The sequence below is a fragment of the Felis catus genome, chromosome X (genome assembly GCF_018350175.1).
Source record: "Felis catus isolate Fca126 chromosome X, F.catus_Fca126_mat1.0, whole genome shotgun sequence".
NCBI classification, from domain to species: domain Eukaryota; kingdom Metazoa; phylum Chordata; class Mammalia; order Carnivora; family Felidae; genus Felis; species Felis catus.
In genome coordinates, this window is record NC_058386.1 from 62,381,394 (window position 1) to 62,394,944 (window position 13,551).

Consider the following 13,551-nt stretch of genomic DNA (forward strand, 5'->3'; position numbering starts at 1 on the left):
AAAAGGCAACTAACGGAATGGGAAAAGATATTTGCAAATGACATAGCGGATAAAGGGTTAGTATCCAAAATCTATAAAGAACTTACCAAACCCAACACCTGAAAAACAACCCAGTGAAAAAAATGGGAAGAAGACATGAATAGACACTTTTCCAAAGAAGACATCCAGATTACCAGCAGACACATGAAAAGATGTTCAACATCAATCATCATCAGGGAAATACAAATCAAAATCCCATCTCACATGGGTCAGTGTGGCTAAAATTAACAACGTAGGAAACAACAGATGCTGGTGAGGATGTGGAGAAACGAGAACCCTCTTGCACTGCTGGTGGGAATGCAAACTCGTGCAGCCACTCTGGAAAACAGTGTGGAGGTTCATCAAAAAATTAAAAATAGAGAAGACTTCCAGTCAGCGTGGTCTGCATGCCATCTGCGAGTTTCTGACTTTCCTGCTTTCCAGGTAACATATGGCTAAAACCTTATGGAGTAAGTGGAAAAGGAAGATGCATTCTGAAAAGAGATAAAAGGGTGCCCCACAGGAACTCAGCAGACTTAAAAGTATTCTTAAAATAGATAATGATGTTTTAACGAAAGATGTTCAAGAGATAGCAACTGTGGTGGTACCTAAACATTGTCAAGAGAAAACTGAATGTGTGGTACAAGATGAAAAAGATGACATGACGATGGAGACTGAGATTAAGAGAACCAAAAAGAGTCCTCTAGACCAGCATGGACAATACCCCATATGGATGAACCAGAGACAAAGGAAAAGGCTGAAGGCATAGTGAGAAAAAGGGAAGGGGAAAAGCAAAACAAAAGCAGTAAAGGCAGCAAAGGGTTTGGCCTGGTAGACTCTCTAAAAACTTGAAAAATCCTACATGGGACAGGTCTTCGATTAGAATGTATATGTGGATTTCAACTTTCATCAGATGAAAACTGTGTTCCTAGATTTACGTTGGTCTTTCTCTTCAAACCCAACTTAACTCCTCAAATTTGTTTTGGGAGCTTGATAAGATATTTTCTTTGATAAATGAAAGCGACACTGATATTTTAATTGGATGCTGTCCAATGTCCAGGGGTTCTCAGACATCAAAATTCTGTCAAGTGTTACTGTGGTTGTAGTTGTTTTGGTCTCCATACAGATAAAAAAAGATATTATACTGACACATTTGAGCTAATTCAGGTTTAAAGAAAACTTACACAACTAAAAATATTTCAGGGTATCTTATAAGCACTACTTCTTTAGAATTTTGATTTTGTTTAATTCAGAATAAAAGATATTTTGTCTAAAAAATTTTTTTAAAAAGAACTACCCTACGACCCAGCAATAGCACTACTAGGAATTTACCCAAGGGATACAGGAGTGCTGATGCAGAGGGGCACTTGTACCCCAATGTTTATAGCATCTCTCTCAACAATAGCCAAGTTATGGAAACAGCCTAAATGTCCATCAACTGATGAATGGATAAAGATGTGGTTTATATATACAATGGAATACTACTTGGCCTTGAGAAAGAATGAAATCATGCCATTTGCAGCAACGTGGGTGGAACTGGAAGGTATTATGCTAAGTGAAATAAGTCAAAGAAAGACAGATGTCATATGTTTTCATTCATATGTGGATATTGAGTAACTTAACAGAAGACCATGGGGGAAGGGAAGGGGAAAAAATAGTTACAAACAGAGAGGGAGGGAGGCAAACAATAAGAGACTCTTAAATATAGAGAAAAAACTGAGGATTGATGGGGGTGGGGGAGAGGTGAAAAGGGTGATGTGCATTTGAGGAGGGCACTTGTTGGGATGAGCACTGGGTGTTGTATGTAAGCAATGAACCACAGGAATCTACCCCAAAAACCAAGAGCACACTTTACACACTGTATGCTAGCCAATTTGACAATAAATTATATTTTTTTAAATAAAGAATAATTCAAGCAATATATATCAGTGATTAAGTGCATGACTTTCATAATCACAAACCTAGGCATAAGCTTCCTTGATGTATGATACAGTGTAAGGTACTCAACCTCCCTATACCCCTGTTTCCTAATTTATATTATGAGAATAATGATAGTACCAATTTAATAAATTTGTGGCAAGGATTGGGCTCCTGGGTAGCTCAGTTGGTTGAGTGTCTGACTTTGGCTCAGGTCATGACCTCATGGTTTGTGGGTTCGAGCCCCGCATTGGGCTCTGTGCTGACAGCTCGGAATCTGGAGCCTGCTTCAGATTCTGTGTCTCCCCCCCTCTCTTCCCTCCCCTGCCTGCACTGTGTCTCTGTCTCTCAAAAATAAATAAATATTTTAAAATGTAAAAAAAATTGTGGCAAGAATTAACAAAACTATATACATGTACACACATATACCTGTACATACACACACACACACACACTCACACACACACCCCAATTCATGAAGTGCTTGGAACATAGTAAGCAACCAATAAATGGTAACTATAATAATCATCTAGATGATTATCTCTTTATTAGGTCACAAAATATATAAAGCTTAACTCACAGACACAATGTAGAACATTATAGATATCAAATGTGATGAATCTATGTCCACGAGGCCTGTATCTGATTTAGCATGCCATCCTACAAGTCCAGCGATAACACTGTTAGCCCCAAAAGAACCAGGTTTGTAAAACTAGAGGTAGTAAAAAGTAGGTTAGGCAAGTCAGGGACACAGATTACATTGCACATCTTACAGATCAAGACTTCCCTATTCTTTATGATGAAAATTACAGTTGTCTAAGTAAGGGAAGTAGAAGAATAAAAGGAATATTTGCAAAGGTTAAATGCAAGAAAGTGCTAACAGGCTTGACCATCGTCTCTTTTTCCCCGTATGCTGTGCCTTTTATTCCTGTGACTTATTCATTCCACATCTGACAGCCAGTATCTCCCTCTTCCCTTCACCAATTTTTCCCAGCCCTCCACTGCCATCCCCTCTGGAAACTATCAGTTTGTTCTCTATATTCAGAGGCCTGCTTCTTCTTTTTAGATTCCACTTATGAGTAGAATCATATGGCATTTGTCTTTCTCAGTCTAACTCCACTTAGCATAATACCTTCTAGGACCATCCATGTGTGTCAAATAGCATTATTTCAACCTTTTTTATGGCATATATATATATATATATATATGTCACATCCTTCTTATCCATTCATCTATTGATGGACACTTACGTTGCTTCATATCTTGGCTATTATAAATAATGCTGCAATAAACATAAGGGTGCGTATATCTTTTTGAATTAGTGCTTTCATTTTCCTTGAAAATGTCCAATAGTGGAATTATTGGATCATAATGGTATTTCTATTTTAATTTTTTGAGGAACCTCCATATTGTTCACATTGGTTGCACAAATTGACATTTCCACCAATACTATATGAAGGTTCCTTTTTCTCCACTTCCTCACCAACACTTGTTATTTCTTCTATTTTATTTTGCCATTCTAACAGGTGTAAGGTAACATCTCCTTGTGGTTTTGATTTGCATTTCCCTGATGTTTAATGATTTTGAGCATCTTTTCATGTGTCTGTTGGCCATCCATATGTCTTCTTAAGAAAAGTGTCTATTCAGGTACTCTGCCCATTTTTTAATCAGTTTTTTTTTTTGTTTTGGTGCTGAGTTGTATAAGTTCTTTATGTATTTTGGATATTAACTCTTTTTAGATATATCATTTGCAAAAATCTTCACCCACTTAATAGGTTTCCTTTTTGTTTTGTTGATGGTTTCCTTTGCTGCACAGAAGCTTTTTATTTTGGTATATTCCCAATCGTTTATTATTGCCTTCATTTCCCTTGCCAGAGAAGATATAGCTAGAAAAATTTTGCTACTGCTGAGGTCAAAGAAATCACTGCTTATGTTTCCTCCTAGGAGTTTTATGGTTTCAGGTCTTTAATCCATTTGAGTTTATATTTGTGTGTGGTGTTAGAAAGTGGCCCAGTTTCATTCTTTTGCATGTAGCTGACCAGTTTTCCAACACCATTTGTTATAGAGACCGTCTTTTTCCCATTGTATATGCTTGCCTTATTTTGGGAAGATTAATAATTAATCATATAATCATGGGTTTATTTCTAGGCTTTCTGCTCTGTTCCATTGAACTATATGTCTATTTTTTGGGCCAGTACCATACTGTTTTGATGACTACAGATTTGTAGTATATCTTGAAATCTGGGATTGTGATACCTCTAGATTTGTTTTTTTGTTGTTGTTCAAAATTGATCTGGATATTTGAGGTCTTTTGTGGTTCCAAACAAATTTTAATATTTGTTCTAGTTTTGTTTAAAATGCTGTTGGTATTTTGATAGGGATTTCTTTTTTATCCAACAAGAAGCCATAACTTTATTAATGATAGAAACAGTACAAATTTCAAACCAAGCTTCACTTATTCTTTTGAAACACCAACAAATGATCCTCATTTTCAGATGGTTATGTTGTTAATTCCATAATAGCATTTACAATGTCATTACTGTTGTTCCACAGGGCTTTGCTCTTGACACATTTGCTTGTGACATGACAAATTCTATGTCCTTAATCTTTACACCTGTTCTAAAAACCTCATCCTTTTCACTTTCCTCTTGTACAGTTGGAGTCTGTGTGTTTTCCTGAATGTTGAAGTCAGCTTCACCTTGAACTTTGAATTTCTCAGCAGCTACTAGTTGTGCCTCCTGACATAAATCCAATTACTTGGCTTCCCCTAAAACTATGTAGATATCAGAAGCTGGGTGTTTGTAGACATCTGGTTTTGTGATGACAAAGAGAATATTCTTAGGTTTCTGGACAGTGACTCGTAACCTGTTGAAGACTCAGTTTGGACATAGCCTTCCATGCCTTCTTTTCATTATGGCTCTGTTGTGCTTTTTCTGACTGGTTCTTCATTGATTTCAGCTGCTGCTGCCAGTTGAGCTTATTGCATATTTGCCAGTGTGGAATCATGTTCCTCTAGCTATGGTAATGATTCATCACTATCAGATTCTTTTTTTTAATTTTTAAAAAATCTTATTTACTTTTGAGAGAGAGACAGAATGTGAGGAGGGCAGGAGCAGAGAGAGAGAAACAGAATTGGAAGCAGGCTCCAGGCTCTGAGCTGTCAGCACAGAGCCCAATGCAGGGCTTGAACTCACAGTGAGATCATGACTTGAGCCAAAGTTGGCCACCCAACCGACTGAGCCACCCAGGCACCCCATCACTGTCAGATCCTGTTCCAGACCCTGTCTCACAGCCTGGAGCTGTGGAAACTCCTACTCTGTAGAGAGGTTTTAGGGACTTCACCAGGCATTTTGTGCAGGGAATGCAAAACCAAGATTGCGGCAGAGAGTGAGCTAATAAGGACTTCATTGAATATGTAGATTGCTTTGGGTAATGTGGACATTTTAACAATATTAATTCCTCTAATCCATAAAAATGGAATATCTTTCCATTTTTTTGTGTCACTTTAATTTCTTTCATCAAATGTTTTATAGATTTCAGAGTACAGATGTTTCACATTTTTTGTTATTTCAAGGTATTTATTCTTTGGAGGGCAATTGTAAATAAAGTTGTTTTCATTTTCCTTTCTGCTACTTTGTTATTAATGTATAGTAATACTACAAATTATGGGTATTTATTTCGTATCTTGCAACTTTATTGAATTAATTTATTACTTCTAGTAATGCTGGTGGAGTCCAGGATTTTCTATGTATAATATAATGTCATCTGCAAATAGTGACAGTTTAAATTCTTCTTTAACAATATAAACACTTCTGAGGAGCCTGGATGGCTCAGTCAGTTGAGTGTTTGACTCTTGATCTCAGCTCAGGTCTTGATCTCAGGGTCATGAGTTCAAGCTCCATGCTGGGCGTGAAGCTTACTTTAAAAAACAATATAGATGCCTCTTATTTCTTTCTCTTGTCTGATTGCTGTGGCTAGGTTTTCCAGTACTATGTCAAATAAAAGCTGTTAGAGTGGACATATTTGTCTCATTCCTGATCTTGGAGGAAAATCTCTCAGGTTTTCACCATTGTGTATGAAGTTAGCTGTGGGTTTTTCATATGTCCGTGGTCTCTCGTTAAGTCTTTAAGTTTTTTCTAGTTCAGGATCTTCTGAAACCTGGACTTACTCTCTTCTACATTATTATCTTATTCTGGTCTAGTGATCATTCCTATCAGCATGCAAATGAGGAAAAAAGAACCCTCTCATTACTCCATGTTCCCTTTCTGCTACTGCCCAAATCCTCTGCTCTTTACGACAGAAAAACATGTTTAAACTATCACCTAGAGTCACTGTATCCACTACTTTACCTAAGTTTCTAAACTCAAACCCACTCCAATTGGAATTAAAAATTAAAATTCCACTGAAATAATTCTTTTCAAGGTCACTAATGGCATCTATATTACTAATAGGTAGAAACTTCTTTGTCCTTATTCAAGCACTGGGAAGCAATCACTCTCTCTTATTCTCGAAATACTTTTTTCTTTTATCTTATTGTCACAATATTCACCTGGGTCTCTTTTTACCTAACTGTCCTCTCCTCATTTCCCTTACTTATTTCTCTTCCTCTGTTCAATCTCTAAATGTTGGTATGTCTCAGTGTTTGAAACCCCTCTTTCCCATCCACACTTTCTCTCTAGAAAATTTTATGCAGCTGCACAACCATATGCAAACCATCTATACGGGGATGGGACTCTTTTAACTATATTCCTGAACTCCAGACTTGTATATCCAACTACTTAATTTATCTCACCACTTGTATATTCAATAGGCATCTCAAACTTAACATACCCAAGCAGAAATCTTGATGTCACAAACACACAAAACCTGATCTTCCTCCAGCCTTTCCCACCGCATGAAATGGTACTACTATCCATCAGGTCACTCAAACAAACAAACAAAAAAGGGAATAAGCTTTGATTCTCTTCTTTTACTATAGTCCTAAACCAAATCTGCCAGACTTTCCTATGAATTTTTCCTTGAAAGAATATCTCAAATCCATCTACATTCCTCCGTATCTATGGCTAATACCTTATCCAATAATTTCTCTTGCCTAGATTGCCACAATGGCCCCCTGACAGGTCTGCATACTTACATTATTACCTCAGTATGGCCCATTCTACAAGAGCAGTGAAGGTCATCTTTTTCAAATATAAGTTAGATTATTTAATTACCCTCTCTAAAGACCTCCAAAAGCTATCTATTACTATCATTTAAAAATCAAAATATTTTAACACAAACAACTAGATCCTATTTGATTTGCTTCTACCCCATTTCATGTCATACCACTACCTCTTTATCACTATGCTTCAGCCATACTAGCCTTTCTGTCCCACTGACATGTAACACTCTTAGTTCTTCCTCTGTCTATAAAGATTTTTCCCCAGACTTCACATGGATGGGTTCTTCTAATCATCCAAATTTCATTTCAATGTCACCTAGTTACTCTATATCATATCACCTTGTTTTCTTTTACCTTAAAACTAATCATTATCCAACATTATCTTCCTTTTTTTATTACCAGTCTACTCCCATATAAAACCATAATATAAGCTACACAAGAATAAGGACTTTGCTATCATGTTCAACATTATACTCTCTACCTCTAGAACAGTGTTTGGCAGTTAATAAGCTCCATGAAGTCAGAATTGTGGCATGTTTATCACTATATCTTCATGGCCTGGAAGAGTTCCTGATGTATAGTAAGTACTCAGTAAATATTTGTTGAGTAAATAAATAAATAGTGGGAATGAAATAAATATTTGCACAATTAATCTCAGTCTAAGGTTAGCCAAGTTTTGATTTAGACCAATTATTTGTCTTAGGCTTAATACTGTACACAGTGTGAGCCTTGAAAATATTCATAAGATACAAAGAGAAAGTAATCCTGTAGATATCACTCATTCCTTGCTTTAATCATCAATCCTCTTCCATTTAGAGACACAGGTTCCTGTCTCTCTCTAACACCTCTCTTTTCCATCCATTTTCCTAAAAATTTTTACCCACCCACACAACTCTTACAGACCACTTTTTGAGAATAAGTCCCACATTTTAATTATAATACTAGTTAGCCTTCACATTCAGCTATTACACCTTAGGTGCACAAAATTTCCTAACACCACCCTTGGAGATGAACATTGACCATTTCAGAAGAATCAGTTTAGGATTTTCCTGGGAGTGTCAATGCTTTCAGAATATGCTTGATGCTAAAGAAGATAATACCATTGATGGTTGGATAGAACCAAGGAAATTTTCCACATGCCAAAGAAAGAAAGAAAAAGAAAACACAGAAAAGACAAGAAAATTAGAGGACTGTCATGGAAGCCCAATAACTACATAATATAACTCACAGAAAAATAAAAGAGAAAAAAATGGGGATTAAATAATCAATGAATTTTTTAAATTTTTCCAGAACTGAACAATATGAGTTACTGGAATGCAAGGGTCCACAAATTCCTGGTACAATGGGTAAAAATATACCCGCATTGGTGTATAATCATAAAATTGCATACCACTAGGTACAAAAAGACCACAAACTTCTGCAGACAAAAAAAAGGTTTTATCTAGAATCAGTATGGTAATGAACTCATCAATAACAACACTGAGGCTGAAAAACAGTTAAGCAATGCTTTAAAAATTCTAAGGGACATTTATTTCCAACGTGAAACTCTATCTCCTAAAGGACCAATTAAGTGTGAATGCAGAATTTAAAACTTTTTCAGACATTAAAGAATGAAAATAATTAATAAATGCTTTTCATGTACCTTTTCTCAAGAAGCTAATAACAGATAAACCCACTAAAATAATAGAGGAAACCAAAAACAAAAACAAGAGGACCCTAAGTTCACTTTGTCCCATCAGGATAACTAACACAGAAAATGACCCCAAAACTGGCAGAACAGAATCACCACAGTTAACTGTAGAGGGGTAGAACAAAAAGGGTAGAATGGGCAGAGACACAATTTGGAACCAAACTCCTGGTAAGACTAACCACAAACAGGAGGGACACTATAAGCTTTGAGAAGGTAGAGGAACAAACCCTACGTCAGGCACCCCAGACATGGGGTACCTGCAATAAGAAGATGAATCCCCATAACACTTGGCTTCAAAAACCAGTGAGGCTTAACTTTACAGGTTTGAACAGCCAGCAGGGCTTCACTCTGAGTATTTTAAAAATAAGCAGACTTAGGTCTGGGAAAGCCAGAGGGTGATAAGGAACTGAGTACATACCCTTAAAGAGACAGTATAATAAACAACCCCTCTAAAATACAGCATGGAATCAGTAGTTTGAAAAGAGCTTGAAATATATGAGATTTATTTACTAAACTCAAGGTGTGCACAGGAAGGGCAGTGATCTTTAGGAGACTTTTCCCAAACAAAAGAGCTGGTGGACACTATTTCTCTCCCCACCCAGCCTAAATGGCTAGACACCTGTGGGAACTAGCATGACACTCTCCACCTAGCTTGCCAACACCATGTACTCTGCACACTTCATTCTCTTGTGGATTCTACCCATATAAACCACCCCATTTGGCAGTAGTCCATCCAAAGTGGTTCCTGATACATCTTATTCTGCAAGTAACCATAACAATGACCAGCACCACTCCAAAGTGACTCCTGCTCAGGAAAGGGAGAAATAACCATACACATGAATTCAACCTCAGCCCCAGCAGTGGGTTGGAAGCAAACATTTGATCTGACTGCTACCCCACCCACCAACAGGGGGAAGCACAAAGATAAAGACCTATAGTTGCAGTCATTGCAACCCTAACAGACATCTGATCTAACTGCAGACCATCCTCTCAGGGAACAATACAGGAGAGCACCCTGTACTTTGGTGGCACCACAGCCCCAGAAAATGAGTTGAAGGCAGGCATCAGCTTTGACCCAAGTACAGGCCCAATGTAGCCCAAGACTGGTCCTTAACAACAAAGGGAACAAACTCTGCCAACAGCAAGCAAAGTGGTCCATTGCAGCTGAATGAAGGGAAATATGGTTCAGCCACAATAGTAGAATGCAGACAACTCACATATAGGACACCCCTGAAGCACCCGGTTCTGGTGAACAGGGGACATAATTCTACAGGGAATTTCAGGAACTTTTCTTGGTAAGGTCACCATTTTCAATAGCAGGAGATATACCTCACTTTCTTAATACACAGAAACAAACACAGAGAGTTAAACAAAATGAGGAAACAGAGGAATATGTCATAAATGAGGGAATAGGATGAAATCCCAGCACAATAGCCAAATGAAACAGATAAGTAATATGACCAATAGAAAATTCAACCTACTGCTCTTAATATACTTACTGGACTTGAGAAAAGAGTGGAAAATCTCGGTGAGACCTTCAGCAAAGAGATACATCATATTAGAAAGAACCAATCAGAGATGATGAACTCAATAGATGAAATTAAGAATATTCTGCAGGGAATCAATAGTGGATTAGAGGAAGCATAAGAACAAATCAGTGAGCTGGAAGAAAAAGTGCTAAAAAAGTAACCAAGCTGAAAAACAAAAACAAAAAAAGAATAAAAAGTAAGTATAGGTTAAAGGAAGGGTGCCTAGGTAGCTCAGTCAGTTAAGAGTCCAACTCTTGATTTTGGCTCAGGTCATGGTCTCGTGGTTCATGAGTTCAATCCCTGCATCAGATTCTGTGTTGGCAGTGCAGAGCCTGCTTGAAATTCTCTCTCCCTCTCTCTGTGTCCGTCCCTGCCCCTCTCTTTCTCTCTTTCCCTCTCTCAAAATAAATAAATAAACTTAAAATATTGGTTAAGGGAACTCAACAACATCATAGAGCATAATAACTTTGCCATTATAGTGACCCCAAAAGAAGAAGAGAGAAAAAAGGTGAAGAAAATTTATTTGAAGAAATAATAGCTGAAAATGTCCCTAATCTGGACAAAGAAACAGACATCCAGATCCAGGAGGTACAGAGATTTGCTAACAAGATCAACCCAAATAGGTTCACACAAACATAATTAAAATGGAAAAACAGTAGTGATAAAAAAAATAATTTTTAAATCAGGAAGAGAAAAGAAAACAGTTACATACAAGGGAAATCACATAAGGTGATCCACTGATTTTTTAGCAGAAACTTTGCAGGCCATAAGGGAGTGGCATGATGTATTCAAAGTGCTGAAAGAAAAAAAAACATCAACCAAGAATACTGTATCCAGCAAGACTGTCATTCAGAATTTAAGGATAGGTAAACAGTTCCCCACACAAATAAAAGTTACAAGTGTTGATCACCACTAAACCAGCCTTACAAGAAATGTTAAAGGAAATTCTTTGAGTGGAAAAACGCCAAAATCAGAAGTAAGAAAATTAAGAAAGGGGAAAACTTCAGTTAAATCGAAACACAATAAAAGTAGTAGATTAATTACTTATAAAATCAATATGGAGGTTAAAGCACAAAAGTAGTAAAAGCAATTATATCTATAAAACTCACTCAAGGGATTCATGAAATAAAAGGATGTAAATATGACATTATATACATAAAATGTTGGGGGAAAATAAAATTTAATGCTTTCAGAATGGGTTCAAACTTAAGCTACCAACAATTTAATACAGACTGCTATATGCATAGGATGTTGTCCGTCAACCTAATGGCAACCACAAATCTAAACCCTATAATATGTATGCAAAAAATAAAAAGAAACGAATCCAAGCATATCACTAGAAAATATAATCAAAGCACACGGAAAGAGCAAGAGAAGAAACAGAGAACTATAAAAACAACAAAAGAAAACAAATAACAAAATGTCAATAAATACGTATCAAACAAGAATTACTTTGAATGAAAACAGACTAAACGCTCCAATAAAAAGACATAGGGTGACTGCACAAAAAGAACACACACTATATGATTACATTCATATGTGGAATTTAAGAAAAAAAAAACAAATCAGCATAGGGGAAAAGAAAGAGAGAGAGAGAAAACAAGAAAAAGACTCTTAACTAAAGAGAACAAATTGATAGTTACCAGAGTGGAGGAGGGTGGGACCATGGGTTAATAGGTTATAGGGATTAAAAGGTTCACTTGCTGTGACGAGCACAGTGATGTATGAAATTGTTGAATCACTATATAGCACACCCAAAACTAATATTACACTGTATGCTAACAAACTGGAACTTAAATAGAAATGTTTTAAATAAATAAATAAATAAATAAATAAGACACAATCATATGTTGCCTACAAGAGACTCACTTCACACCTAAAGAAACATGCATATTGAAATTAAAGGGATGGACTTAGATTCCACCCACATCTGCCTAAATAACCCAGAAAACAGCCAGAAGACTAGCAGAATGAACTGTCTGGAGCCAAGCGTAGACAAGAGGTGCAAGGAAGAGGGTAGGAAGGGTGCAGAGATTGTACACACCACATGGACTGGTGGTAGGGAGCCAGGCGGTGGAGGGGCAGCCCAACCAGCAAGGCAGAGCCCCCAAGTCTGACTTGCAAAAGAGGAGGGGCCAGACCCCATGAGTTCTGACAGCCAGCGGCACTTAACATCTGGAATGTTAGAAGTCAACAGCTCTGCTCCAAGAGCGGGAAGGTGAGAGGACAACAGGAGAAAGAGTTGTTGAGCCTTGGAAGACAGAGCTTGGCTCCACGGGGAATAAAGGTGTTGGCCAGTACAATCTCCCTCTCCCATTCCCCAGCCGAAATCCCAAAGGGAACCAGTTCCCATCACCAAACTTGCTTGCACCGCACAAACACCCGATGCTGTACTTCTGAGGATCCATCCCTCTGAAGGCTCTGCCTCCCTCCTGGTGGTGCAGGACCCTTCCTGCAGGGGACCACTGATGGCAAAGCAAGCTAAGCCTGCCCCTCCCACCCCTGTGCACCTTGCAGATACACCCCGGCTAATATGCCAGATCCCATAGAAGCAGCACCACAAGCCTGGCAATGTGCAAGTAGCCCAGACAGGGGCCACACCACTCCACAGTGAGTCCTGCCCCTGGGAGAGGGGAAGATAAGGTACACACCAGTCTGACTGTGGCCCCAGTGGTGGGCTGGGGACACACATTGGATCTGACTGCAGCCCCGCCCACCAACACAAGTTACTCCAGACAGCTCAGGGGAAGTGCCCCACAATTCCTCGCCACTCCAGGGACTATCCAAAATGATGTAACAGAATTCTTCTCAAAAGAAACTCCAGGAAGTAGTGACAGCTAACGAATTGATAAAAAATTATTTAAGCAGTATAACGAACCATGAATTTAGAATAATAGTAATAAAATTAATCACTGGGCTTGAAAAAAAGCATAGAGGACAGCAGAGAATCTATTACTACAGAGATCAAGGGACTAAGAAACAGTCATAAGGAGCTAAAATTGCTATACATGAGGTACAAAATAAAATGGAGGCGACCACAGCTCAGATTGAAGAAGCAGAGGAGAGAATAGGGGAAGTAGAAGATAAAATTATGGAAAAAGAGGAAGCTGAGAAAAAGAGAGATAAAAAAATCCAGAAGTATGAGGGGAGAATTAGAGAACTAAGTGATACACTCAAATGGAACAATATCCATATAATAGGGATTCCAGTAGAGGAAGAAAGAGAAAGGTGCTGAA

At 37.9% G+C, this 13,551-nt stretch overlaps 2 pseudogenes; one reads left to right on the plus strand and one right to left on the minus strand.

Moving 5' to 3' along the window:
* Nucleotides 1-469: 469 nt before the first annotated feature.
* On the plus strand, nucleotides 470-886 carry LOC105261414 (annotated as a pseudogene).
* Nucleotides 887-4,434: 3,548 nt separating this feature from the next.
* LOC101086043 lies at nucleotides 4,435-5,284 on the minus strand (annotated as a pseudogene).
* Nucleotides 5,285-13,551: the final 8,267 nt, after the last annotated feature.